We start from the raw sequence: 27928 nt of genomic DNA, 5'->3' as shown, positions 1-27928 counted from the left end.
TATAGGCAGATGGAAAGAGACTTACAGTGGGTCCTCAGCTCCTCTTCCAGGTGGGTGAGTCCCATTTCCAATAGCCTCTTTACTTCTGGACACGTTTTGCTTCTGGGCACATTTCCCAAGGCTCCTTTGAGCACTGGATGTTCACATCCTGTAAAGGAGGGGAAAATATTTTAAAAATTGGTAAAAGGGAAAAGGCCACTCCTGTCACACAGGTGTTCTCTAACACATTTTGCCTGTATGTTATGGTCAGTGTGTAGTAATAAGTATATCCTAAAGACCTTTGTAATGGGAAAGATTTAAAGGTATGAACTGGCAGACTTCCTGTATTTTAAATTCCGCATGTTTCTTTCAACATTCTAAAAATATGTAATTCAGGAAGATTTTCATGGCATTTTTTGTTGTCGTTCATGAAAAACGTAAATCAATGTAATGACAAATTCAGAGAATAGGAAAAAAAATACTAAACATGCCAAAAAAAGAGCAGTTATTTCGCAGTTATTTTTATTTTCTGGAGATTGTTATTGGAAGTGTTTTTTCTCTTACCAACTTGCCAATGAAACTTTTCTTGTCACACAGCTGAAAGATGTCTGTTTTTTTCTACAAAGCCCAGCAGTGATTCTTATCACTTTAGATAGATGTGTTCTTGCTGTGCTAAATGGTCCTTCAATACTTCTGGCACCCCTGGTTTGGCTCAAATCCCAGGGGAACAGACCACAGGGCAGAAAATAGACCACAGAGTAATTTTCTACTCTATATACAGAGGAACTGTGGAGAATCAGACTTGCTGCTGAAGATATTGCAAGCTTTTTATCTGGCTTCATATCCTGCTTCCTCTGCATGATTCTTGCTTCTTTTCCTTCAGCATGGAGAGTCTGTTCTAGATCCTCAAACTGGACATAAAATTATATTTTTTTATTTTTCTAAGAGACCTTGAGCCCATTTTGTTTACATAGGATACTTAGCTCTCATGCTGCCATTTCAAGCTATTAAGGGTGAAAGGTCTGTCACTTCACAGAGGTGGAAAATTAATCCATTCCTGGCTGGAAAGAGCAGATTGATAAGGAGGGGTGGGTTTGGATAAGAATAACAGGTAAAAAATAATGACCATATCTGTTTTTCAAATCAAGATCAGAGTAAAAAATCCAGAAACTTTATCATAAGATGATAGGAAAGTCTAAGGGACGGGAGAAAGAAAAAGAGGATCAAATGTCATGAATTTAACAGGTAAAATATCTGTAAGAGATCTGGGAACAATATCACTGGAACCAAATCAGATGTTTAAAAAAAGCAGATTGCAGAAAAAGTACGACAAAGTACAGTGTTGGATTATCATGGTTTTTTGGAAGATATTGGCTGTTTTTTAAAGAAGCACTGTGTTGACACCCCAGTTTTGTGCCTGTCTTCTCACAAATTGTTGCTGAAATGGTCTGTTTATAATGATACATCATTCCAGCTCTTTGCATTTGCCTACCAGCTTCATTTCAGAGTGCCTAAATTACCATTTCAAGTATTGTCTATAAAACTCCTGAGGAATTTACAGTTAAGAGTGAGCAAAAGATCATCTGCCAAGTATAATAGAACTGAAGTGATGTGTAACAAATTCACTTGCATGGGAATTGCATTTCTGAAAGGACTTCAGATCTGGCTTTGAGTACACAGAACAATTCCACAAAGGAAAAGAACAATTTAAAAGTAATCAAAATATTGTTCTTGGTTTTGGCTACAATAATGTAAACTTTCATCATGAGATTAAGGTGAAAAACTGAAAATGCCTAGAGACTCTGTCCCTTCCTGACAAAAAAATGATCTGGCCTCAGGTAGTCCATGGCATTTCTCAGCTGCTCTACAGGAACATGATATTACTGGGCATGATGCCTCCACTATTTAGGAAAAGCCAATTAGTACTGAACACTGGAGCAAAATGAGTCTCTCCATTGTATATGATGCTTTTCCCTCGGGGAAAAGAATGAAAGAGAAACAGAGTGTGACAGTACAGTCGTGTTGCTTAATGCACTCCTGGAAGAAACCCAGCTATTGTTGTGAACAGGCTTGTTTAAAGCCTATGAGGAACAGAATTGGGTGTTTCACTCAAAAAAAAAAAAAAAAAAAAAAAAAAAAAACAAAAACAAAAAAAAAAAAAAAAAAAAAAAAAACCCAAAAAAAAAAAACAAAAAACAGAGAGAGAGAGAGAGAAAGGGAAAGGGATCAGGTTTTATGTTTGGTTTTCATGTTTGGTCGTTGGAGTTGGGTTTGTTGTGTGTATTTTTTGGTGTGAAATCAGAATGATTTCATTAAATACTTTGCATGAAGGAAATTCCTAAATACTGATTCACATAATCAAGCAGATATAAATGAGTACTGTTTTTTTGGTTTTTTTCTATATATGAACTAAATGGTCTCATCCAGTACAAAATTAGTGCCAGTTTTCTTCTTGACAGAAGTTGGTTGCAATTAGGGTTTTCTGGGATAATTAGCAGCCTGCAGTGGTTGTAGCTGCAGGGTTGTGAGGGAAGCAAAACAGATTCTAAGCAAAAAATAGAGTGTCATAAGCTAAATCTCCAAAATGGAGCCTACATTCCTGTGAAAGTGTTCCATCCCTGGCAGTGCCCAAGGCCTGGTTGGACAGGGCTTGGAGAAAGCTGGGAGAGTGGAAAGTGTCCCTACCAGTGGCAGAGGGGATTAGAATGAGGTGGTCCTTAGAGCCTCTTTCAATCCAAACCATTCTGTGATTCTATGATTCTATGACTCTATGATATTTTGATGATTCTGCATTAGAAAAAGAAGTGTTAATCATTCACTTTATTCACTGATCCTCACATGGCACCTCTCTTTAGCACGCACCATTCCCATATTTAAGTAATTTTTTTTTAATCCTGTTTTACTTGTGTAATACTAGAAGACTTTTTATAGCACATAATCTGTGACGATATAGTACTAAAATTTGAGCTGGGGAATATTTTAAACTTAATTTTTACCTCATTTTCTATCTGCAATATTTTACCTCTGTCTTGAACCGTAGGATTCCTCTCACATTGATGTCATTTAGTGGTGCACTTGACCTTTTTAGGTTAATGGTTCAACTCAATAGTGTTAAAGGGCTTTTCCTACCTAAAGGATTCTATGGCTTTTAGGATTCTATGGCTTCTATTTCTCAGCTGCTTTACAGGAGCATGATATTCCTGAGCATGATGCTTCCACTATTTAGGAAAACCCAATTAGTGCTGAACGCTGGAGCAAAATGAGTCTCTCCATTGTATATGATGCTTTCTTCTATGCCTTGTATACAAAGTAAAAACATATGTAAAAAACTTACCTTTGGTGTTCAAGTGCCAGATTTGCAAATCAGGAGGTGAAAGTGTCTGCACCTTGATGCAGGCCATTTTAATTTTGCACATTCTTAACAATGATTACATGTGCCAATATTCCGTGGCAAAACTCCCATTCCCTTCACTTGGTGGTATCAGTAGCATTCCTCTAATCCTCAAGGGGCTGGCACAGATAAAATCCTACTGTATTACTCTCAACCATGTCCTATTGGACTGATCTTATAAGGTCTCTGCAAGACAGAGACCCCTTACTAGGGAGCAGGTTCAAAGCTGAGGCATTCCCACATCACTACTGAAAAGTTACTGGCTCTCAGTGACTGATATTGAGGAAAAGAGCCATTTTATGACTCTATGAAAAGAGCAGAAGACCTTTCTGGGCAGGTGAACAAAAGTGTAATTGGAAATCTGGACTCACAGAGTTGTTTGGGTCCAAATGGACCTCAAAGATCATCTCGTTTCAACCCTGTGCCATAGACAGAGGCACTTTCCAGTAGACCAGATTGCTCCAAGGCAAATCTCACCTCCTCCCAAACACTTCCAGAGGTGGGACATCTACAGTCTATCCAGGCAAGCCCTCTCAGTGGCTTGCCACCCACAGAGTGAAGAACTTATTTCAAATATCTAATCTAATGCTACCCTTTTACAGTCTGAAGACATTCTCCCTTACTGTGTCACTCCAACCTCTTGTCAAAAGTGCCTTTTCAGCTCTTTTAGAGGCCTTTTAGGTGCTGGAAGGGTCTCTAAGCTCTCTGAGTCCTTTTCTTCTCCAGGGTGAACAGCCACAATTTCTTTAGCCTCCTTCCAGCCCTCTAGCATCTTTGTGGCCTCCTCTGGACTCACTCCAACACGTAAATGTCCTTCCTGTGATGGGAACCTCAGAGCTTTATGCTGTTGTCCAGCTGGGGTCTTATGGAATAGAGGTGGGAGGGAATCACTTTCCTTGACCTGCTGGTCAGGTTTCTCTATACTTATGTATATATTTTATGTATTAATTCATATCCCTGTATATAAAATTCTTCTGAGCAATCTGACAGTGTATCTGTGCTGTTTCTGGGACTGCTCAGCTGGGGCAAATACTGAGCTCTACAGATCAGACCCAGGGGCTACAACAAGCCCTGAGGTTGCTGCCACCATCCCCTGCCCGCTGCTCCCAAATCCTCTGGCTACATAGAGGAAGGAAAGACGACTGGTTTGGCGTTCACTCAGATTGGTGGGGTTGTGAGGTTTATTTCTGAGTGCAAAAGTGGGTCTGTGTTGACGCACAGGAGGAAGGAGGGCGAGCCGGCACAGAGAGCAGGGCTCAGCGCGGAGGATGCAGCAGATGCTCGGTGCCATCTAGTGGGAAGGAAGCACCGGGAACTCCGGCAAGGCTGAACAAAAAAAGTGCCTGATCTCACAGGTTATTTCACGGACTTTTGCTCACGACAATTTATATTTCTCTGCAGGGCAGAAAGCCACGCTCCTGGATGCATAAATACATACTCATAACACGCACGTCAGCACAGCAAAGTTTAGTGCCGTGGCAGAGCTGGTTTTCTCACTGAGAGCATCTACTGCCTCTTATCTTGCGGCTCCAGCTCTAAAGTGTAGGGTTCTGCAGTGGTGAGCAGCAAGGATTTCTACCTGCTGTGCCTCTTTTGCTTCCTGGGAACTAAGATTAAAAGGGAAAGAATAAAAGAGAATTAAATTATTTGTGTGGCTGTGAGGAAAGGCTGAGAGAATTCATATTGTTGAGAGGGGAGAAGGCTCCAGAGAGACCTAATTGTGGCCTTCCCGTACCTGAAAGGGCTACAAGAAAGTCAAAGAGACTTTTGAAAGGGCTTGAAGTGGTAAGAGAAGGGGGAAAAGGCTTTAAACTGACAGAGAAAGGTTTAGATTAGATATTAGGAAGAAATTCTGTACTATGAGTGTGGTGAGGCCCTGGCACAGGATTCCCAGAGAAGCTGTGGCTGCCCTGTTCCTGGAAGTGTCCCAGGCCAGATTGGACAGGGTTTGGATAGTGGAAGGTGTCCCTGCCTGTGATGGGGAGATGGAGCAAGATGAGCTTTAGGTCCCTTCCAACCAAATCATCCTGTGATTCTATAGATCATAGCCTAAAATTTCTGGGAAACCACAGAATTACATAATGTCTAGCTAATAATTATTAAATAAATGCCTCTTCTTGCTCTGAGTCTCTCTCTAATGAGGCACTGAAGGGCAGCCATATATAAAACATAGGAAAATCAGAGTCTCTAATCTTTGTCCCATTTGAAATGATCACAGATTAAAGCTGGAGGAAAACAGGAGCACTGGTATGGTTGCTAAAGGTCTATGTCAACAAATCTGAGTCAACAAATCTACTCAGCATTATCCTGGCCAACACTACACACTGAACTCTGGTATGTCCCTTTACTAAATAGTTCCTGGAATTACTATAGGAAGTCACAGGTCTATTAACCAAAAGTAAAGAGGCAGAGTTAACGCACCTTCTTTCCAAAACTGAGGGGATTATTTACCATGTTTATCTTAACCTCACCTGTAGGAAACAGAATAAGTCACATTCCCTGGGGGGAATGTCAAAAATGTCACCTGGGGGGAAAAATATTGCAAAATGCATCCCAAAACATTACTATTGCACCATGTTTTATGACTTTTGTGTCATGTTTTCCAGATGGCTCACTATGATAAGTTTCAATAAGTTTTATTATGATTTATTTTCACCAAACTTAGATCAACCATGCTGATATAGGATTATAACTTCACTTTGCAATTCCTTAAAATAAAAAAAGCAATTAGGAAAAAGCTCCAACAGACCCACTTTACCGAATATTTATTTTTATTCTTAAATCAATAAGATTATTATAAATTTCTTGACTTTCAGAATATACTACCTACATTCATAACCCAAATTTGTTTCTATTCCTCTGACCTGTTACCAGCAATATTTCTGACCTAAAAGGAGTAATTCTGCTTTCTGCTATCAGAACTCTTACTCACTGCCTGCCTGCCTCTGTTGGGATCCCATTTCTGAGCCCATTCAGGTTAGTCTCTCAGAAATCTCTTTTTAAACAGGTCTCAGATAGGGTCAGGTTGTGAGAATGACCAAGATGCTCAAAAAGCCACCAGAAGTGATGGGGATTTTGGGGTTTTTATGTTTGTTTTGTTTGTTTGTTTGTTTGTTTTTCTTCCCATTAACACTTAAAAAAATCTAAACCCCCTTAAGAGTCATAAAAACTCTGAGGCTTTATAAACATCTGTGAGTTACCCATGGGGTGCTTTTTTTCTACCCTAGAAATCTGAAGAGCTTGCTCATTCCTCAGAAGGCCTCGCTCTCAAAAAAAGCCACCTGTAGATAAGGAACTGGAATTCCGCCAAAGGCAATTAAAGAAATTCAATCAGCTGCCAAAGCAAATGGAGCCATGTTGGGGGTCAGAGTCCAGCAAGACATTTAGAGGTAGTAATCTCTCATATTAAAAAAAAAAAAAAAAAAGAAAAGAAAAACATAATTTCCAGTTTTCTGTGGTCAAATAGCTGAAATGCCAGAAAATCGGTGTTATTTCTCAAACTGAGGCACAGGGCCATGCCTGACAGTTTCTGATGACTGACACAGCCCTTTCTTTGTTCAGCAGCCTGTGCCCTGAGAATTTCATTGCTGTGCATCTCACTGTTGTGTTCAGGGAGGTAATTAAAGAACCTGGGTCTAGTTTAACAGGAGTGATTCATGAGTACACGAATCTTCTCCAGAATTGCAGAGGGAACCCCAGGGTAGGAAGAGAGAGATTTGTGTGCCAGATTTTCTGCCTGTCATCTTCATGTGTTTTCTTTGGGGATAATTTGATCAATAAGTGAATGAATACATCTGTGGCTCTTTTTGCAGGTAAATCAGTGAAATCCTGGGTTACACTTCCTCTTGCACAGTCTCTAATAATAACATATTTCTGCTGCTTGAAAAATGATGTTGGAGAGTTTCACCAACCAGTGGTTTAGTGGGTAAGAGGTAGTCTGAAGAAATGAAATCTTCTTTATCTGAGTGCATATTTCAATCTTTGTTTTAAGTGAACCAAATCCACTTAAAAACTAAAAAAAAACCAAAAAACAACAAAACAAAAATCAAAAAACAAAAAAAAACCCAAAAAACCCCAAACAAACAAACAAAACCCCAAAAATTCTTCCCCCAAATATCCCCCAACAAAAACATAACCACTCAAACCTCACAAAAAAGCCCACAAAAAACCAAAACTACAACAATGACAAAAAACAACTGCAAACCCAAAAAAACAAGATCTCAAATCAAACAAACAAGCCCAGAATACCCCAAAACCAAAACCTGAGATATATCCTGTTGCTATATCTTATTCATTGTATTAGGAGTACTCTGTCCATGACTATGAAACAGGGTACATAATGACAGCTCTGTGAATATTTACTGTGTATTTACAAGTGCTATAGAGAGCAACATCAGTAAATAGGCTTTTTCTACAGGCAGATTTTCTTGGATACATTGAGATAACTTATGCTGCAGATAGACCTTAAGAACCTTTAGAAAGTTATTTTAATAATGTTATTTTTTAAAACTTGTATTCTGAATTTTATAAAGAGTCTCTACTGAGTCTCGCTTTTCATCAGGTTTTGGTGGTTTTTTGGTCCAGCTTTCAGAGTAGCTTTCAATAGTTTGGATGCTGAATGCTCCAGAATATCACTCTATAGCCATCAGGATAAATTCCTGTATACCTGCTGTATCCTTTGAAGTCCAGTTGCAATCGGTGGGATGAAATTAATGCCTAGTCCAGGCGGGGTGCACAATTTTCTGTGTACTAATGCCATGGGTGGGAATTACTGCTATTCATCACGGTGCTGAGTGCTTTGCAATAAGGCATTGCAGTGCCTCTCTTCAAAAATCTGCAGCTACGTGGGATCACATTAACATCCTGGGGATGAGAGATCTGGCCAGTCTGTGCAAGGAGCTCGAGTGCAAGGAGAAGGATTTACCCTTGCTCGCACTGAGGATGGCAGCAAGGACCACCACCAAGGCAGGTGCTTTTATCTCTGAGCTTATAAATAAAGTAAGCTGCAGATGAAAGACAACGGCAGCCGATGAGGCAAAAGACACTGCAAAAGATGCTGTGAGTAAAAAGAGAAAGGGGGGAAAAGAATCCTCCCTTGTGTGTGTGAGCTCAGTCTGCAGGTGGCTGTGTGTCTCATCCAAACCTGCAGGTGTTTCTCTCAGAACTCTGGCATCCACAGCCTTTCCTAAGGGCCTCTGCCTTAATCAGAGCAGGAGGAAAAAACCAAGATGAGTATCACTACTTATTGAACTCCACAAGAGGAAAAAAAACAAGTAAAGCAAATTCATTTAAAAGTGAAGTATAAATGGAGAACAGATGAAATGCACCATCTGTCCACAAATTAGGAAGAAAAAAGTTTTATTGCTGAAACCAGGCACTTTTTGGTTTTGTCCAAAACATTATTACCAAAAAAAATAAAAACATAGAAATGTATATTTCAGTTGATCAAAATGTTTGGGAAATAAACATCTGTTCTGCTGAACTCTTTGAGGCAAAAATATATTTTTTTTCTATATTTTGAAAAGAATCCTAATTTTGCTTTGACATGCATATTCAAGTGAAATATTCTAATTATCAGTTGAAGTTATGTTGTCTCAGAAATTGCATTTCTATTTTTAATTTATTTCCATAAAGTTTGAAAATAATATAGGAAAAGTTGGCCCTAGATAAAATGAAACATCTTATTACGATAAAGCATTTTAAAAAGTAATTAAAACTTTGTGACAAAAAAAAAAGAGGAATTATTCAAAATTCCACTCTCTACCTTAGCAGCATCTCTGACTGTTTGCTTCCTCTGCTTCATTTTAACACACCTTCGCTTTTCCAAAAAAAACCCTGAAAACAGCAAAACAAAACAAAACAAAAACAAAAAAGCCAAACAAAAAAAACCCAAAAAACCCAACAAAACCAATAAAAAAGCCACAAAAAAACCCAAACCACAATTTTTTTTTGAAATTAAGTATGAGAGGCAGAATAAACCCCAGACACTCAGGCATCATGTGTATAAAGAATCTGACTTCTCAAATAATTCCCTTAATGGTTCCCACCATAAAAAGAATAATTTTCCTACCCATGTAGTTATAGAACCATAGGACCATTAGGTTGGAACAGATCACTGAGTCCAACACATTGCACTGTCCTGACTAACACTGCAGTAAATTTCCCTCAGACATCCTTACTCACATAGGAGGAGAGCCAGTGACCCTCTAAACCACAGCAAACCTTTGTGTTATAAATGAATACTGGGAGCTGAATAATGGAGGAAGAAAGTATAAACCTCTGCAAACTCCCTCTCCAAAAAATTTGGGCTGAAAGGTTCCTAACAATGTGGCCCTTGGGAAAAGACAGAGTTTGATTCTAGTGGTGGCCTTCATACGTCCAAGAGTACACTACAGTGAAAGACCTGAAAGGTTCTAACAGCAAATTCAAAAAAATGAAGATATTGCACTTCTAAAGTCTTCTACACTGTTATGTGTTCATCTCAGTGGAATACATAATAAGCCTAGTCACAGAGGAGACAGAGGAGGCAAAAGAAGCTCTCAAAATGTGCCTTTGAAAGACAGGAAAAGAATATAAAATTATATTTTAGAAAAATATAGAAATAATTTTATTTTATTAAAAAATTAATTTATTAATTTTTCATCACCAGGTAGCAATGTTTGCAATATAAGAGGAGAGTGAGCTACGAGAGTGCTATTAATTTTTTTTTCTTCTAAAGCATCAGAGATCCTGAGACAATCCACAGCTTCTAATTAACTAGAGCTTTCTATAGCTTCACAAAATAATAAACCAGAAAAATATGCCTAACTCATCCATAAAATTATCCAGATCCAAGCTTTCAGATTGTGTGCTGTTTCAGCTCCAATTTTAATAAAAACATAGATGAAAAATATCAGTTAAGGTTTGGCAAACATCTGGCTCTGTCCTCCCACCCGCACAACTTCCCAGGCACAGAAGATCTTTTAATCCTGTCAGTTCAAAAAATCAGAACATTCAGGCTTCTGCTAGGAACATTCAATCCTGCTCTTATCAGGGCTTCTGATACAGGGAGTTTTCATAACAGTAAATGCATCCCACATGCTTCAGAACTGTCCCTGAGAGCACAAAGTGCAGACAGCTGCTGCTGCTGCCTTCAATTACACCCCTGCCTTTGGGGACTGAAGTGAGGGGTGGTCTTCTCTTTGGCTTCTGCAAACTCCACAGCTTGCTCCTGGAGGAACACTTCCTTAGATATCTGTCTCCTGTGTGTCAAGAAGGCAAGCTTTAAATACGCCAGTGTCAGCTTTAAAATTTAGAAAATAGCCAAGGCCAGGTGTGAGATTGTCCCCTTTTCATTGTGGTTTAAGCTACAAGATGAATTGAAGAAGAATTTGTGTGCCAGGGCAGAGTGGCACCAACATGAGCAAGAATAAATCTTGAAGAGTCTGCCTAATTTGGCAGCTTCAGCAAAGCTTTCAGCATGGTGTCTTCATCACCAGGAAAAACTCAATTCTGGCTTTCCAGGGCTTCATATGTTGTGTCTACTGCAACTTTCAGGTGAAGTCCCCCCAGGAAGTCTCAAGGGGGAGAGCTCTGTGCCATGTGGAAACTCTCTGTGCTGCATTCACAGAATGGTTAAGGTTTAAAGGACCATGAAGCTCAACTCATTCCACACCCTCATTCCACCTTCCACTAGACCAGGTTGCTCCAAATCCCATCCAGCCTGTCCTTGAACACTTCTAGGGTTGGGAAGTCTACAACATTGTCTATAACAATATTGTCTAGTTAGGAATGGATGGATTTGGTGAGCTTTTTTTCTCCTTTTCTGTGACTTTATTGATGTGTTCCTTTATTCTAATAATTTATTAACTGCTTAAACTTTCTTCCAGGAGCAGAGTTGCAATTTTCTCTTTTTCACCCTGCCCTTTCTTCTTATAAAAGGAGTCAGCTTCACAGCACCCTTCTGGATTTGAGGAATGACATGAAATGGGGCTTGGATTTGACCCCAGAAAAATGAGACATAAATTTTTGGGAATTAACAAGCTACTTCCATTTGAAATGAAAGCATCTGGTAATTCTCCCATTTAGTGTGTGCATGCCTGTTTCTGCTTTCATAGTAGATGTGTGAGCTTTACTCTTGAACAAATTTATAACAATTTCTAACAGATCACTAGTAATATTCCTTAGGAACTCAAATAAAGTAAGTCAGCAATTAAAAACACAAAGAAATAGATGTAATAAATGAGAAATTGAAGGGTATTTTCACTATTTTAACCTCTTACATGTCTGTTTTTCAACCATTAAATCAAAATAATAGTGGCATTCAAATAAGAACAGTAAGTTTTAACACAGAACAGCTTTTCAATTTTTGTACTTTGGGAATACAGGCTTTTTTTTTTTTTTTCCTGCAGTATGAAAAGAAGAAAGAAAAATTCAGAAGGCATGAAAAGAGAAATGAAATTACTTCTTTAGCAGGAAATTACATGATAAGAATTAAATATTATATACAAAATTGTGTAAAAATATAAAACAAAATTTAACATACATAAAAATAGCCATATAAAGTTAACAGCTACATTTTAAATTTTCTTGATTTTGCTGCTTTGTGATGTTATTGTATAGGTGTAGGCACGTATATTAGTGAGGAGTGGTGAAATTTTTTATCTTTGCTGCCCAGTGTCCTTGTCATGAAGAGGAGCTCTTACAAACACAGACTGGCTTAGGAGTTCCTGGTGGGGAAAGATCAAAAATGAGAGAAGGAAAGGTGGGCTGTGTGCAGAAAGATCAAAAATTAGAGAAGGAATAAACGATGCTGGCAGCCTCAGCTGGGGACCTGCACTGGGACAGGGGTGAGTTCTAGGGCACAGCAGAGCTCAGTAGCACAGAATCACAGAATTTGTGAGGAGCTTTCCTGTCCAGTGACCAAACACAGGACATCTCACCAGAGATATTCCAGAACTGCCCGGATTCAATGCTGTACAATGCGTTTATGGACAACCCTGTTTGTGCAGGAATGTGGGACCCACAAGACCCCCCTCTGAGTTCAGCTGCTGAAGGGGAAACTGGAATACATTTGTCTGTGATAAAAATCTGTGATGCATCAGCAACATTCAAGAATAAATAAGATGAGAAAATCTCCACATGTCCTGGCTCTGTTTTTACTGAGTGTTTGTCAGAAAAGAGTAACAGAGAGGTTGGAATTATCAAGGAATTTCATGGTAAAGGGAAACGTGAGAAATTTAGAAATGTGGCTTATTTCTGTAAGGATTCAGGAATAGTGGAGTAGGTTATCCTAGGCCTTAGTTAATAAATAGTTGCAGATGACAGAACAAAACAAAAATACGGATTAGGAATTTAAAAAAAAATTGCTTTTCCAATCTCAGAGGAAGTGGGAAGGAGTGCTGCAGTCCACAAGACAGAGCCTTGCCCTTGAAGCTAAAAACTACATCCATCATCATGAGGACACTATCCTAATCTTCACCCTATCAAAATGTTGAAATTATATTGGGATAAGAAGGTCACCAAAGTAGTCTAGCCTACCTGGCAGAAAATACACACACCAAAACAAAAACAAAAACAAAAAAATCACAAAAAAACCCCCAAAAAAACAAAAAACAAAACCAAACCCACTAACTCTGAAAGCTTGTGTTGTATTGTGAGGAAAAAAAAAAACCTTAAAAGAGGCAAACAGGTATTAGGTAGGAATGGTGGCTTTGGTTTAAAGACTGGACAAAGGATTGAGATAGAGTTTGAGGTTTTATTTTTTTTTGGCATAAACCAGAATCATGTGTTCACTCCACTTGTGGTATACCAGTAGCACCAGCCTCTCTTTCTAATTCATGGCCTCTCATTTTAACTCATATGTGTCTCCAGTAGTGAGGTGCACAGAGGTCAGTCTGAACTCTCCATCCCTCTTATCTTTTGATTACCTACATTCCCCTGCCCTCTTTAAACAAACCATTGCTCAGATATGATAAATAACAGCTCTCCATACCTATAAACTTTTGACTCTGAGAAGACCCCATCTGGGTCTGTTTAGCAACATTGCTTCTCTGGTTGTAAGGTCTGCTAATAATTTGGACCAGGAATGTAAGCAGATAGACAAGGGAGGTTATATTTTGTCTGTAAAGCTTACATACATAGGGTAAAACATATTGAGAACATAGAACTTTGGGGAATAAAATGAGTCTGAGATAAAAACCAAATGTTTCATAGCTCTTGTCTCCTGTGTGCCAGTAACCAGATCTATTCACTAACCATGGGTTCATAAAATGGATTAAGGATTGGACCACTTTGCCACTGAGCATTTATAGACCATTTAATCCAAAGTGTCTTGGAGTTCCAGTTGAAGAGGCTACAAACTTTGGAAATCAGAGTGTTATCATAGTGCACACAGCCTCAATCTTCTCCTACTGTGTTTCACCCTGGGACTGAACCCTGGCCTCCTGAAATGTTCTCAAAGGTCAGGATATAGCAATCATTTTGTGGTTGAGTCCTCTGAGGTTATGAATGCTGCCCATGCCAGTTAATTTCAGCTGTGTTCATTCACACAGTGTCAATATAAGTCCCAGAACATCCATCAGTTGAAAAGTCAGTTTTGTCAAGATCAAAAATTATCTTTGCAAAAAAATTCCTCAGAGCATTCTTATGAAGAGAAAAGACTGAGATTTAAGTCACTGTTTCCAATCAGAGGGAGCTGAACCCATTGAGGTAGGCATGAAATGTGTCTGTTCTTTTTGTTGAAGAGCAAAAGAAAATTCTCTAAAATTGAATCTCATAATTTCACAGACAGAAATTTCCTTTTTTTCTGGCAGACCTGCTAATAGTTTGCTTTCACACTGGACAGCTGGCAGTCATCAGTGGCAATTAAATCACAATTAGAGCAGACGCAATTTCCGAATTCTACAATTTTTTTTTTTTTTGTAAATTCTCTCTAATCTCAGGAAAACAATAAATAGAAGGAACAGCTTTCAGCTTTTAATATACTCTCTCCAGAAGATTAAAATAGTTAGCATCACCAGACAGCAGCCCATCATGTCTAAACAATAATCACATAAAAATGCAGTGAGGAAAATAATTTCAAATGTGATCCAGTGATCACTGGCCTCATCTTTCCAAGACAATTTGGAAATATACCAAAGCTTTTCTATTTGTTTTCTAAATCACAGTCTATTTGCAAGTCTGATGACACAAAATGTTGTGTGCTATGTTTCTGAATGATTGTATTTTATTTTTCTGAAATTGAACAGGAAATAATTTTGATTTTTTAATTTTTTTTCCATGTAGGATGTGATGTAACTTGAATAAGAGTTCACAGCCCTAGTGACAGTGGGGGACAGAACACTACCAAAAATTACATAGATTATCAGGCAAGTAAGATATTTGCAGAGAAAGTGAGGGTGAAAGAGCTTTAGCAATATTGAGAAGAAAATGGCTTAGCGCTGTAATACTGCAGACAAATAAACAACAGTATTTTGTGAGTGGTTTGCTGATATCTACAAGACTGAAGGCCTTGGTAACCTAAAACATACCTATACCTCTAATCTCTATGATGGGTGAAGAGAGCCTCTGACATTTGCCCAGGGCCCCAGCTTCCTTGTGTGCTGCTGCCCATGGTTAATGAGGATAAAGATGGTTTAGGAGAAGATTGAAGTGGTTCAGTGTGCACAATGTCTTTTATTTAGTTTGAAATTAAAGGGTTATGTTGTAGGTGTAAAAAGTGTCAGAATGAGAAAAACAGAATTTTAGGGAAAGGCTTTGCCATGGAGATCATGGTAGAATATAAGATCAGCTACAGTAAGGTGCAGAAGTTTGAAAGATGTTTCCATACAGACTTAAGGGGAAATTTATGTTCAATAAGATGAATTTTTCTTTTGTTTCAACAGGAAAAGATGTCCTAGAGACTAAACAAACAAGGAAGTCAAAACAATATGGCAAAAGCCAGAGATAATTTAACTTCCAGCATCAAAAGCAACACAGAAACAGATAAAGGGGGAATGAAGAGCCTGAGGTCTGACCCGAGCTCCTGGAGAGTGTGTAAGTATTGTCTATGAAAGTACAACTAGTATGGCAGTGAAAAGTGTGGAGTTTTGTCCAAACTTCAATCACTACTGGTGCTCTGCAGTAACCTCTCTGTGTAAGAAATATCTGCCTAAAGAAGACAGCATTAAAATTAGAAGACAAACTGATGCTGAACCAAATGCAGGATTTTCTGATGCCACAAACTGGATTATCAATTATGATTTTCTTTGTTTAATCAGAACATGCTAATCAGTGCAATCTCTTCTATGTGAAGTAAAAATCCTTTAATTTAATCCTTTAATTTACTGGCATCAACATTATGAATAGAGGCAGAATACTTTGATACAGCAATGCCCATAATCCTGTATAAAAGTAATCTTTTCTTTATGAAATGAAAGCTTCTTGCCTAAAACTCAGACAGCAGACAGGAATGTTGTGCAACTGCTTACAGCAGGATTGTTCTACAGCTGTGGTGGTTTCAAGAAATCAAGAGTTTCAAGAAATAAGGCCCTTTTTTGGAAGGGGATCTGGATTTTTATTATGCCATTATATGTGCTTAGGGAGGGAAACATGGCAGATTTAATTGTGAAAACCCTTTTTTTATGCATGGGGAATTTGTATGATAATTTTCTTGTTTTAATAGTTAAATAAAGGTTTAAAAAAGTTTTAAGTTTTACCATAAAACAAAACAAACAGGTTTTGGGAAAAATCCAACATTTGCCAGGTGTTCAAGATCTGTATTCTTCGGTCTGTAATTACAGGAAACCTAAACCAAATATATGTGATATGAGATTTCAGTTTTCCCTAGGACAATCTTCACTTTTGCCAACAGATGGGAGTAGAGTCAAGGAAATAATGAGGTATTTCCTTTGCTGGTGTTAGCATATTGTTCATGGCACTGAGACATGCCTCAAGAAAAAGATGACAAGATACAATTTAAAATGCTATATAAGATACTCACTGCAAAAAGAAGATAAAATACTATATTAAGAGTGTGAGGGAGAAATTTTCTAAATAAATTCTTAAAAGATAGGTCTCAGTCAGAGAAAATATGCAAAACAATATCTTCAATGGAGTCTGATTTTTGACCTTAGCTTCCTTAATTGTGTCTCATGTTGTCACACAGTCTCCAATCATCCTATTGAGCAGTGTTAAGGAGGAAGAAAGCACAGAACTCTCCATCTGCCACTGAAAAGACGATTCATGAGCACAGAGTAGCCACCAAGGTCACCCAATCTGGCTGACCAATTCCTCCAATGATGACCAAAGAGAAAGTGACCTTGTGTTAAAAGCTTTTAATTACAGCAAACCAAACCACTTACATTCTTTTCAGGTGAATGCATTTTCTGTTACATGTCTTTGAGTGATGAACAGTTTCTAGTCTAAATGAAAGTTTGGGGAAACATATGTTTATAAATAGCTTCTATTACTAGAAGATTTGCAAGCTCTGCTGCGTCTTTAAAGAAAAATGTATTTTTTGGCTAGGCACAGAGCAGAACACCAAAGCCTTCAAAATACACGGATTTAACTGCCCTATGTTTTAATTCCTGGATGAATGCCTATTCCCATTTCCAGTACATGCCCTAAGATTTGGAACACTCTCTTGTGGTACCTGCATTTCTCCACTGACTACAGAGACAGGGTATTCAGATACACATATAATTTAAGCATCCCAGATACCTGATAAAAGGGGATTGGGTCACAAGGATGTAATCTTGACTAGTGAATTGATAAAGATTTTATCAGAATGTATTTGAGGAATAATTTAAATTATTTTCATTTCAGAAGCTGGGAATCTTTCAAATCACTTATAAAGTCCATTTGTCTTAAAACTGCCGTGTCTAAACATAACTGAGAAGTAGAAATTTCAGGCTTGTGTTATCTGACACATGCTTAACTATTTAATTCCTTTGTGAAACTGCATACTTAAATAAATTCTTATCAGTTTTATTGACAAATCTAACACATTCCCTCAAAATATTTTGATTTAATTGAATCAACAATTCCTGGTGGAAAGTATTTAAGTATGTCCCTGTCAGAAATCACTCAAGTGTCTGTTGTATCTACATGAAAGGACTTATGTCAGCACTGGATTACAGTAATGCACCAGGAACTTGTTCCAACACTGAGGAGTTTCCAGTGATAGTGGAATAAGTCATGTCCCTGGCATGTCATGAAGTTGTGTAGTGAGTTGGTCCCCTCTTTGAGGAAGAGGCCAGAACATCAGAATTATCCCCTTCAGTCCTTCAGGAAAACACTTGGGAGGATCATGGCCACAAGCAGTGACCAGAATTTCCACTTTGCCTCCTTGCATGAGGTGATCTCAACTGAACAAAGTGTAAAATATAGAAACACAGGTGAACATGTCTAAAGTTAAGGTCACCATCATGGACCATTACCCTTTTTTTACTGCTGTCATTGAGCAAGAATGCCAGAGATCTGTCCTTACTTCCCAGTGAATACACTGACTTTTAAATTTTGTTCCCATAATACAAGTCTGGAATTATTAATATGAAAATCAATTTTTATTAGCAACTCCTGAAATTATATTACTATTTTATTAGCATGTAGTTTTATGAATATGTCAGAAAAAAAATCAAAACCCTTCTTCCAGTTAATGATTTCTGTTCTGTGTGCTCTTAATATAAAACTTCCAAATCTCATTAGCAGAACCAGCCATTGAAATGCACAATGTTAATAAAGCACAATGGAAAAGTGCTGATACAGTAAGTTTGGAGTACAAATGTGGTAACTTTTATAATCACAGTGGAAAATTGAGTACTGATGGTGTATATTATTACCTTGACTAATATGGAAAATACCTTGGCACATGAAAGAGTACAGGAATATACTTTTTATTCTGTGAGTTGAATCAATCCAACACTTTGGTGGATCTCTTAGAGACTGTGATTTGATCAGACTTTTAAAGAAATCCACTACTCAGGTGCGGTCTTTGGATTCACAGAGATGATCCTCTCAATCCTTTAAGCATATTTTGTTGGGTTTTTTTTCTGAGTATGTTATCTAGGATTTTAGATATGATACTTTGTTTCATAGCTTGATTTGTAATCCAAGATTTATCTGGTAATCTGTGGGATTTAACCTCATTTCAAAAGCTGAAGTCCACAAGCAGAGCTAGTTAATCTGTTTACACAAATATATATTAGCCATATGCACAGCTCTTTGGATTGCTTCCCATACTATTCCCTGGGTACCAGGAAGGCAAACAGTTGGGGTAAGATTACTGAGAGAGGACATAAATAGAAATGGGGGTGGGAATTAGCTTCTGCAGTTGGACAAATAAAAGTAGGTAAAAACAAACAAATAAAAGTAGACCTAAACACCTGGATGTCTACATGTCTGTTTGCTACCAAAAATCAGACTTTAGCCAATGCTGACATCTTGTTTGATTCTTAGGGTCTGCCCAAATGTGGGCTGGCTGATTCTCAGACTCTGGATTCCATCTTCAGTGGCCAGGCTCTCAGCCCAGATATCCCTGGTGCTACCAACTTTCTCCCAGCTAGAAGTGAGCAGGCAGAGCCCATCACAAAGATAACTGGAAAAAGGGTGGGTGAACACCACACCCTTTCAGGCCTGAAAACAGGTTTGGCTCAACACAACCCTGGTTTTCCATCTGCTTACATTTTTTCACAGACTTGTCCATCTGTATGAATTCTCAGTACAAAAGAAGTTTTCTATGGCACGCTATGTGAGCTGCAAAACAACAGATCTCTTCCACATTAAGTGATGACTCATTGTAACATGTATGATATTGTTGGACATTTGGAAATGGTAATTTTCATGGCTGTACCACAGTTTATGCTAAGCCTTCTACAAACTCCAGCACAGGGTTGATAAACCCCCTGACCGATGAGCCCTTTGAGGTTTTGCTGAACCAAGGCTAACAAAGAAGAGTGAGAACCTTATATCTCATCTCATCTTTTTCTTTTGGGGGGGCAATGCTGTGTGTGGCAGAAGTTCAGTTGTAATTATATAATTACAATGTAATTATATAATTAATATATCAGGGACTGATATATTATTTCCTTCATTGATGTATAGAACCACTCTTACCAGTACTTCTAATTAGACAGTAGAGAAGGTATCATGAAAAAATAATGACCACTTTGCCAGTCCCTAGTTTCCCGGGCTGGGGAGAGGGAGCAGGAGATTGCAAACACCATTAAGATATTTCACTTATTTTGCATTTTAAAACCAGAGCAAGAGAAATGCTGTTTGGATGCAATGGCTCACATTTTCAAAATTACAGAGTGACACTTAACATGGATTTCACTTGAAGTAGAGGACTTCTGGATTTCAAACTTGAGAAATCTACCTGATAATGTTTGCTTTTAAACCTGAAAAAGTGTCTGATGCTGTTTTCTAAAAGTAAGCTTCTACAGTACCCAAAAAAAACCTGTGAAAATTCCTTTTATACAGGTTAAACAGCAGTTACCTTCATAATTGTGTTGTGCAGCAGAGTCATGGCTCACAATATGAGCATACTCCATCAGCTCTCCTGTCCTGCATCATACCTTGAACAGTTTTTTTCTGATTAATGGATTAATTTGTTTCCAGGTGAAATGATGACTCTGGCAGAGTAAGATTGTCCCTGGTGAAGTCGCATAAAGAAAGGCAGTAATATTTTAAACTGGAAACACAAAATTTTCTGGGGCTACCTGACAGGGCCTTGTGTTTCATATAATCACAGAAGAGTTTGTAAAGGACCATAAAGCCCATTTTGTTCCATCCCCTGCTTTTGACAGGGACACCTTCCTTTATCCCAGGGTGCTCCAAGCCCTGTCCAACCCAGTCTTGGACACTTCTAGCGACAGGACAGCCACAGCTGCTCTTGGAAACACATCTTTGTCACCATTTTTGTCACCAGTAGATTCTCAAAACTCACCTGGACATAGTTGTGTGCAACCTGCTCAAGGTGAACCTGTTTTGGCAAAGGGATTGGACTAGACAATCTCCACCCTTCCAATCCCAACCAATCTATGATTCCATGGTTCTGTAACATCTTCTTCAGGACCTTCAGCCTGTGGATCTCCTTCAGGATTTGGAACCACCTCTGGAACCAGAAGACTGATTATGGAAGCTAAACACACCAAAGTTACTAAACCCAGAGAGACAAAAATGGTAGCAACTAAGAAATCAATGTATGGCTATGTGCTCTGAAACTTTGCTCTACCCAACTGTTGAGAACTCTTGCTGGCCTGAGATATCCCAGGTCCGTTTGTAAAATACATTTACACACTCAGTGAAGAGTTGCCCCAGTGAAACAGAGCATGGCAGCTATTTTTGCAATGCAGCTGTACTGATACAGAGTGAAAGGGGTAGAAAGAGAATAACAGAGTAAATTTCTCTGCTGAAAAATCCCAGGGCAATCTAGCTTTGCAAGTACACTTCCTTACCCTACCCACTCCTGCAAAAACCACCTAGGGAATAAATTCTTTCTTGTGAAAAAGGACAGATCTTCCATGGTGACAAGTTGTTGGAACCCTAGTTTTTTTGCTCCAGCTGCAAAAACATTTCTAACTATTATTAAATGCTTTACCTTTTTTTTCTCCTGACTGTTTGCTTGAGTTTTCCTTCCTCTGTGCCTTTGGATTCCCTTGAGGTTCCCACATACTATGAATCACTGTCCCTCATCAAATGAATGCTTTATTATCTTTCTTAGTCTGGTATTTTGACAACTTATTTTTTTCTCTTTATATTTTTTCTGTGATTTGTGTTGTTTCTTTCTATAAATGAATCTATAGTAACTGGGCTTCTTCTAACAGAAATCAACAACTGGTGCCACTAGCACTAAGGAGAATTATTAAAGCATTTCAGATGTTGAGAATTTTTACTTTTATGCTTTCTGTTTTTAAATATAGGATGAAGAGGTTATTTATTATTTACAGTATGATTTGTTTTATTACCCTTCATTACTCCCAATGTTGGTAGATGAAGGCTGCAATGCTGGGAAGCCCCAGCATCTTCCTGGAGTACCTATCCTTTTACCATGCATTATAAATTAGATAATGAATTACTAAAGAACCAATCTGTATCTTTCTGAACAAGTTAGACACTGGCGACACTGCTGCTACTCCTAATGTTGTCTTTAAAGACCAAAATGCTGATATGGCCAGGGAAGATTTTCAATAACTCTGCAGCATGCAAACTATGCAAGAGTGACCTCCAGGTCTGAGATAAGCACAGCATGGCTCCTGCAGAGTCAGACAGAAAATGAAACCTTTTTGTCTCATCTGCCTTCAAAACTCACAAGATCCACATTTTAATAGTTATATTTTATTTATAGCACAGCTGCCTACAGGGCTAACCCTGGGTGTACCGGACACTTGGTGGAAGAATTTCTTCATCTTTTTTTCTTTCACTTCAACAGATTTTCAATCTTCCTTTGCTTGCCCTGTCAACTTTTCTCCCTCAGATCCCACCTCTCCATCACATCTTTTCCAGCCCAGAATCCCCTCAAACCATATCCCAGTTTTAGGAAGGAAGTCCTTTTTTTAACAAAAATTATGACTTTTAATGTGACAGTAGCTTTTAGAAATGCTGAAATTTGTGATGGTGCCTTTCCTCTCTCAAAGCATTGGCTTTCAGGGAACAAACTCAGAGCTCCAGTTTGCAGTTTCTGAAGTGGTCTTTGGCATGCACTGTGTTTTTGGGGAAGTGTAAGCTGTGGTATATACACACCCCTGGACTCATCACATGTCACTTCCAGTAACTCACTGAATCATGTGGATGCCCCAGGCTTCTTCTCAGCAGTGAAAAATGTAGATATCTTCTTAGGATATTTTATCCAGTCCTGAGTTCTGATTCAATTCCTGCAAATATGGCTTCAGTTCAATAATAGGAGGCCAGAATGCTCAAATTCCCCTGAGATTTCTTCAGCAGGTAGGATGAATCTTCCTCCAAGGGACCATTTTCTCTCAGCCAGCTTGAGACAGCTTCAATTCCTGTTGCACTCTCCGGGAAAAACATACACTACAACTTTTCCTTTGCATCTGGAAGTTAGAAGCAGCAGAAGGAAAAAAAAAAAGTCTGAATCTTCCACTATATTTAGCTATTTTTGTTCTATGGTATTATTATTCATAAGACTTTCTTAAATGGGAAATTAATAAGAAAATAATACATTACACTTTTTCTGTCACAGAAATGTGTGAAGGGCTTGGTGGAACACTTCCAACATTCACCTGAAAACCTCACTATTTAATTCTCTTCATTTTAATACCAATTCTCTCCAGAAATTCTTGCTTCAATTAATTCAAGTCATCTAAATTTAAAGCATACTAATTAGGCAGCCAACAAAAGGGAAAGTCTACCCTTCCAGGAAATTGGAGCCTTAAATATAGCTCTGATCATTTAACTGTTTGGATTTTAAAAGGAAGAAAGGTATTTTGAGGCAGAAGCTTCCTGGGATGTAGAGATATATGAGCTCAGGCACTCACTATCAAACAGGATAAAGCTCTGTATTAGTCTAGGTGCATAGTATGATTTCTATTACATTTTTGCCTTTTTTCAGCTAAAAAAAAATTAAGTAGTATTGTAGAAGGTTCAGAACTAACAGAACAATCTTCCTTTTCTTACATAGAACTCATGAATTGAAAAGTGTTGAGTTAGACTGAATATCTTAAATTTAAAAAAAAAAAAGTCTAAAGGATACCTGCAGCTTCTGACAAGGGCTCACAAGAGTTATAATGTGCTCCCAAACTATCTAGTAGACTTTTGCAGCACTGCATGTGGCCCATGAACTCCAATAAATGAATTTCAGAAGACGGTGTAAGATCTCCTGTTCCATGGTCTTGGACAAAAAAGCAGCTGAGGAAATTTAATTTAATCTAATTACAAGTTTCCTCAAAAGAAACACTCATTTCTTTTCTGATTATTTCTTTGTATCCACTCTGGCCTAAAATATAACCTTTGAGGACTCTGACTGAAACTAGTGATGTTGCAGGCTCTCACTTGCCCTGTAACACCACCTGATGAGGCAAGAAGCTAGCTGGAGAACTTGCCCTGTGAACTCTTTTTAAAATGAAAAGTTTTCAAATTGCTTGTCCAAAAAGTAACGGGCTAGCTTTCTCCTTTCTCCTCCTTTTTGGGCAGTTCATAGAAATAGATATATGAGGAGCAATTTATATGATTTTTTTTTTCCTGTCTCCAGCTCCCAAATACAATAATTCCTGTAAAAAGATGTGAATGGCTCCATGCTGCCTTAATATCAGTTTCTGGGTGAGCCAAACTGGGTCAATCTGAAAACTTAAACTGAAGGATGATGTATTGTCATTTTCCCCTCTCCTAATACCACAGTCACATCACAATGATATGAGAAGATATGGTCATCAGGACACAAAGAAAACAAAACTCAAAGGTTCCTTCTTTCAAATGAAGTTTGGAATTTAATTCAGTTCAGATAACACACAGTTATAAAGATACAGTTGATCTACACACTAATGAGGCGATTTCAAGTTGGGTGAATATGTAATTTATGACTTAATCTCCTCAAGTATTTTTCTCTTCCTAACATTCCCACAAAAATCTACATTAATCCATGCTAGTGTTATTCAATCAAATATGCTACGAGTTTGAGGAGGCTGGTGTGAGTACTAATTAATCTACTCATCTGATGGAGAATACCATTGGAGGTGTCAGATTAATGTCAGCCTAGAAGAAATACAACCAACTAGCATTTTTAATGGCTTGTTTTCTTCTACTCATCCTTTCAAGCTTTGTAGTGCTTGAAAATTGCAAGTCTTCATTATTAATATTATTATTAATTATAAGTAGTTGATAATAACTATTTAGTACTTTTCTATTCAGGGAAATATGCATGTATTTGTTCAACTTTTATTCAAAATGTTCAGTGGCAGGCCTGAACAGTGGTTACATTGGATCTTTTGCTGTTTATACACAGTATCAGAATAATATATTTTGAACATTCTGATTGAATGACTGACCCACGTGTAGGTGCCTGTCAAAGGCACAGTGCGTTTGTACACACGCACTGCAAGTAAGCATCTCTTAGTTTTCAATTTCAGTAGATAAGTGTGCTGAGTGCAGCTGGGGTAGTGTTCATTTTCTTCCCAATGTCTGGTGTGAAGCTGTGTTTTGGGTTTGTGCTGGGCACAGGGTGGATGACACAGAGATGTTTTTGTTATTGCTGAGCAGGGCTTGCACAGAGCCAAGGCCTTTGCTGCTTTTTGCACTGCCAGGCTTGGGAGGGCGTGGGGGTGATTGAGAGTTCAGGAGGAGACACAGCCAGGACAGGTGACCCCAAGTGACCAACGGGATGTTCCAGACCATGTGACATCATGCTCAGTGGGGGAAGGAGGAGGAAGGGGGAATGTTTGTAGTGATGGTGATTGTTTTCCCAAGTCATTGTTACAGGTGATGTGCCTGACTCTCTGGAGGTGGCTGAGCACCTGCTTGCCCATGGCAAGCAGGAAATTAATTCCCCTTTTTTCTCTGCTGGTGCTCATGGCTTTTGCTGTGCCTGTTAAACTGTCTTTATCTCAGCCCATGAGTTTTCCAGCTTTTACCCTTCCAGTTCTCTCCCTGATCCCACTGGTGGGAGAGTGAGCAAATGGCTGCAAGGTTCTGAGGTCTGGATGAGGTTAGACCACAACAGTCAAAAAATCTGGTCATTTTAAACCTTCTTCACATCACAAAATTCATCAGAAACACATGTAGGCTTGGCACCTCTGGTCTTCTATTTTGAAATGCTGCATTCATAAAGCAGCGTTGATATTTATTTCTCTGAATTATTAATGGAAGAGCCACACTATCGCAAACAACTTCTGTGTTTTTGAAATATTTCTTGATCATAACCATTATGGAAAAGTCATCAAGATCCCATCACATACCAGAGACAGTGTAAGGCTTTTGATCTGCTTCTGTGCTTTGGTAATATAATTCCTGACATGCACAATAAACAAATGCCTGGGAGTCCTTTGAAATAATTTTAAATTCAGGTGTTATAATTTGACCTTGTTATTACAAGTTATAATATAACTTGTTATCAAGTTGTCACTGTTTAAAATTATTTATGGGGTTTCCTGATGAGTCGCCCTAAAATCTGTATAAAGAAAGAACTTTTGTCAACCAGACATTTAAAGCAACATTGCCACCAAATACCTAATTTTCAACTTGAAGGTTTTCTTTGAATCTTTTCTTTCTTAAAGGAATCTAATTAAATTAAAAATATCACACATACTGTGTGTGAGAGAAAAACAAACTCCTTTTTTAAAAAAATAATTATTTTATACAAAGATGGCACGTGTAAAGAGATAATTCTGGTAGGAAACTTTTCTGTAAGTACTTTTGTAGTCTTTGAGTACTTTTAACCTCTGCTTTTTTTGTCTATCATTTACCCTGTTGAAACCAGTTATTGCTTTGCTATAGAATTTCCATTTATGCCACATCTCTGACTTAAAAGACACATATTCAGTGAAGCAGAGTTATATCAAGCTTCCAATCACAACAGATCAAGAGAAAATGTGTCTAAAGATGAGATGATTGTGATACATTCAGTGACAAAGTCATAAACCAGTGGTTTAAAATAATTGATGAAATTTATATTGAAATAAATTCTTATTCATGCAAATAATCCAGTAGAGGATGATGGTAAATATGAGTTAATATCTCATACAAGGAAAATCTAAGTATACCCCATCATAGCTGTTAGAACAGAAATTTGGATCTAATCATGCTGTTGCATTTTTACTTCTTTATTTTTATTTTTTTTTTTTTTAGAATTATTTTGGCATTTCCTGAAGTTAGTCTCTGTTGGATCACCTGTTGTTCTTTCAAGTGATACAACTGCTTTACTCCTCAGTGAAGGAACCCATATGCTATATAATCTGTTTCTCCCTGATATGGTTCTGTCTCAGTTCTAAGAGATTCAAGAGTCTTATACCCAGGTCTCTTTTAGGCAAGTTGACCTCAGGGAAAATTTTTGGGACAATATGAGCTAGATTTGGGAGTTATTAGATTTAATTCTTGTGGTGCCTATCTTGACTGACAAGCTTAAAATGTTAAAAAAAATCAACAAAAGAAACAAAATAACCAAAAAAACTCTTGTTTTCAAATGTTTATGTAATTTAAAAGCAACAAACAAATAACAGCAGTCTTGCCATCTGCTTCATGCATTTTAAAGTAACGTTTTTTAGAAAAGGGAAAAATTAGCAAGGAAAAAGATGGAAGAATAAAAGGCTTGATGATTAAACTTCATTCTCTGATACCTGTAGACTAAACCTAGTGTGATATGATTTATCTTTAGTTTTATATTCCAAATGGTTCAAGAACAATATTAATTTTCCCACAGATATTCCATGAGTGTCAACTTTCCTATAGAGTAGATACAAGAATGTTTAGATAGTATTTTGAAATTGTAATGTATAAATTGTTTAATGGACTTGCTCATTTCCCAGCTACTTTTCATCAAAAGGTTTAAATCATATAAACTTTTCTTAATAAATTATATGCAAACACTTATTTGCTGTCAAAATAAATAAAATTTATTGTTATTAAAAATATGAACTAATCATACTACAGTGTAGATTTCTGTTTGAAAAAAACTTTAACATTGGTAAATTCAGTGAAAAAAATTATGATTTGATTCTGATAGCTAAATTATTATTGGTTAATGACATGATTACAGATTGTCTTTATGACAAAAATTTACAGAATATTTTAAAAACAAGGAAATTAATATTTTGAAAGATTATTGTTATCAATTTGAACAATAAAATCAAATCCAGCTGATTGAAAAAAAAGGGTACAAGAAAATGCTAAGGATAAAATTTTGAGCTGTTATAAATTTTCTTTCAATTTTTGCAAATGTTTCAATAAAAAGATAAATTACAATTCAGCTCAACACACAAGTTATCTTTAAGTGTTTCTCAAACCATATTATTTCTTTCAGACAACATATCAGTTGAAAAGACTATTGACAAACATGTTCTGTTTTCAAGCAATTGATGAACTACTGAAAAAATATCCTTCAAAAAACCACTTTTTTTTTGGCACAAATGCTGCACAAAAAGTTCACCTCCAAAATGGAGGACAACAATTAAAGAAATGATATTAGAATTTCAATGATTTGAATATCTTAAGACAGAAGAAGTACATCTGCCTGTTCCTTTTGGAATATTGTGGCTAAACCTTTGTCTTTGCTTTGGTGAAGTTATCTGCACTGCTCAACTCACAGCTCAAATAATTACTCTGGGCACAGAAGACCAAGTGATCATCTCCCCTTTTCTTGACCAAACACGTACATAGCCTCTTAACTGGAACATTTTGCTACCTGTAAATCATCACAAATTCTTGAGGGCACTTTTTCTGCCAATTAAAGTCAGCTTCTAAAACAAAATTTCTTTCTTCTTCTTCTTTTTTTTTTTTTTTTTTTTTTTTTTTTTTTTTTTTTTTCTGCCAGAAGCAAAACCTGACCATGGGAACTTCCTAATTTATATCAAAACTTCCTGATTTATATCAAAAGATTTAGCCTGCCTCTGATGGAAGATTTGCAACAACCTCTGTTATTGAAGTCCCAGT

The 27928-nt window shown here is 37.6% G+C and overlaps 1 long non-coding RNA gene across 2 annotated transcripts; it reads left to right on the top strand.

Moving 5' to 3' along the window:
- LOC119696170 lies at positions 1-27863 on the top strand. Of its 2 annotated transcripts, none has more exons than XR_005255514.1 (3): positions 1-50; positions 15235-15385; positions 27810-27863. It is a non-coding gene; the product is annotated as an uncharacterized LOC119696170 (long non-coding RNA). The 2 variants fall into 2 exon arrangements; XR_005255515.1 differs by lacking the exon at positions 1-50 and adding an exon at positions 6666-6759.
- Positions 27864-27928: the final 65 nt, after the last annotated feature.

Source organism: Motacilla alba, chromosome Z, assembly GCF_015832195.1.
Source record: "Motacilla alba alba isolate MOTALB_02 chromosome Z, Motacilla_alba_V1.0_pri, whole genome shotgun sequence".
NCBI lineage: Eukaryota > Metazoa > Chordata > Aves > Passeriformes > Motacillidae > Motacilla > Motacilla alba.
This window is presented reverse-complemented; position numbering and strand designations above follow the sequence as displayed.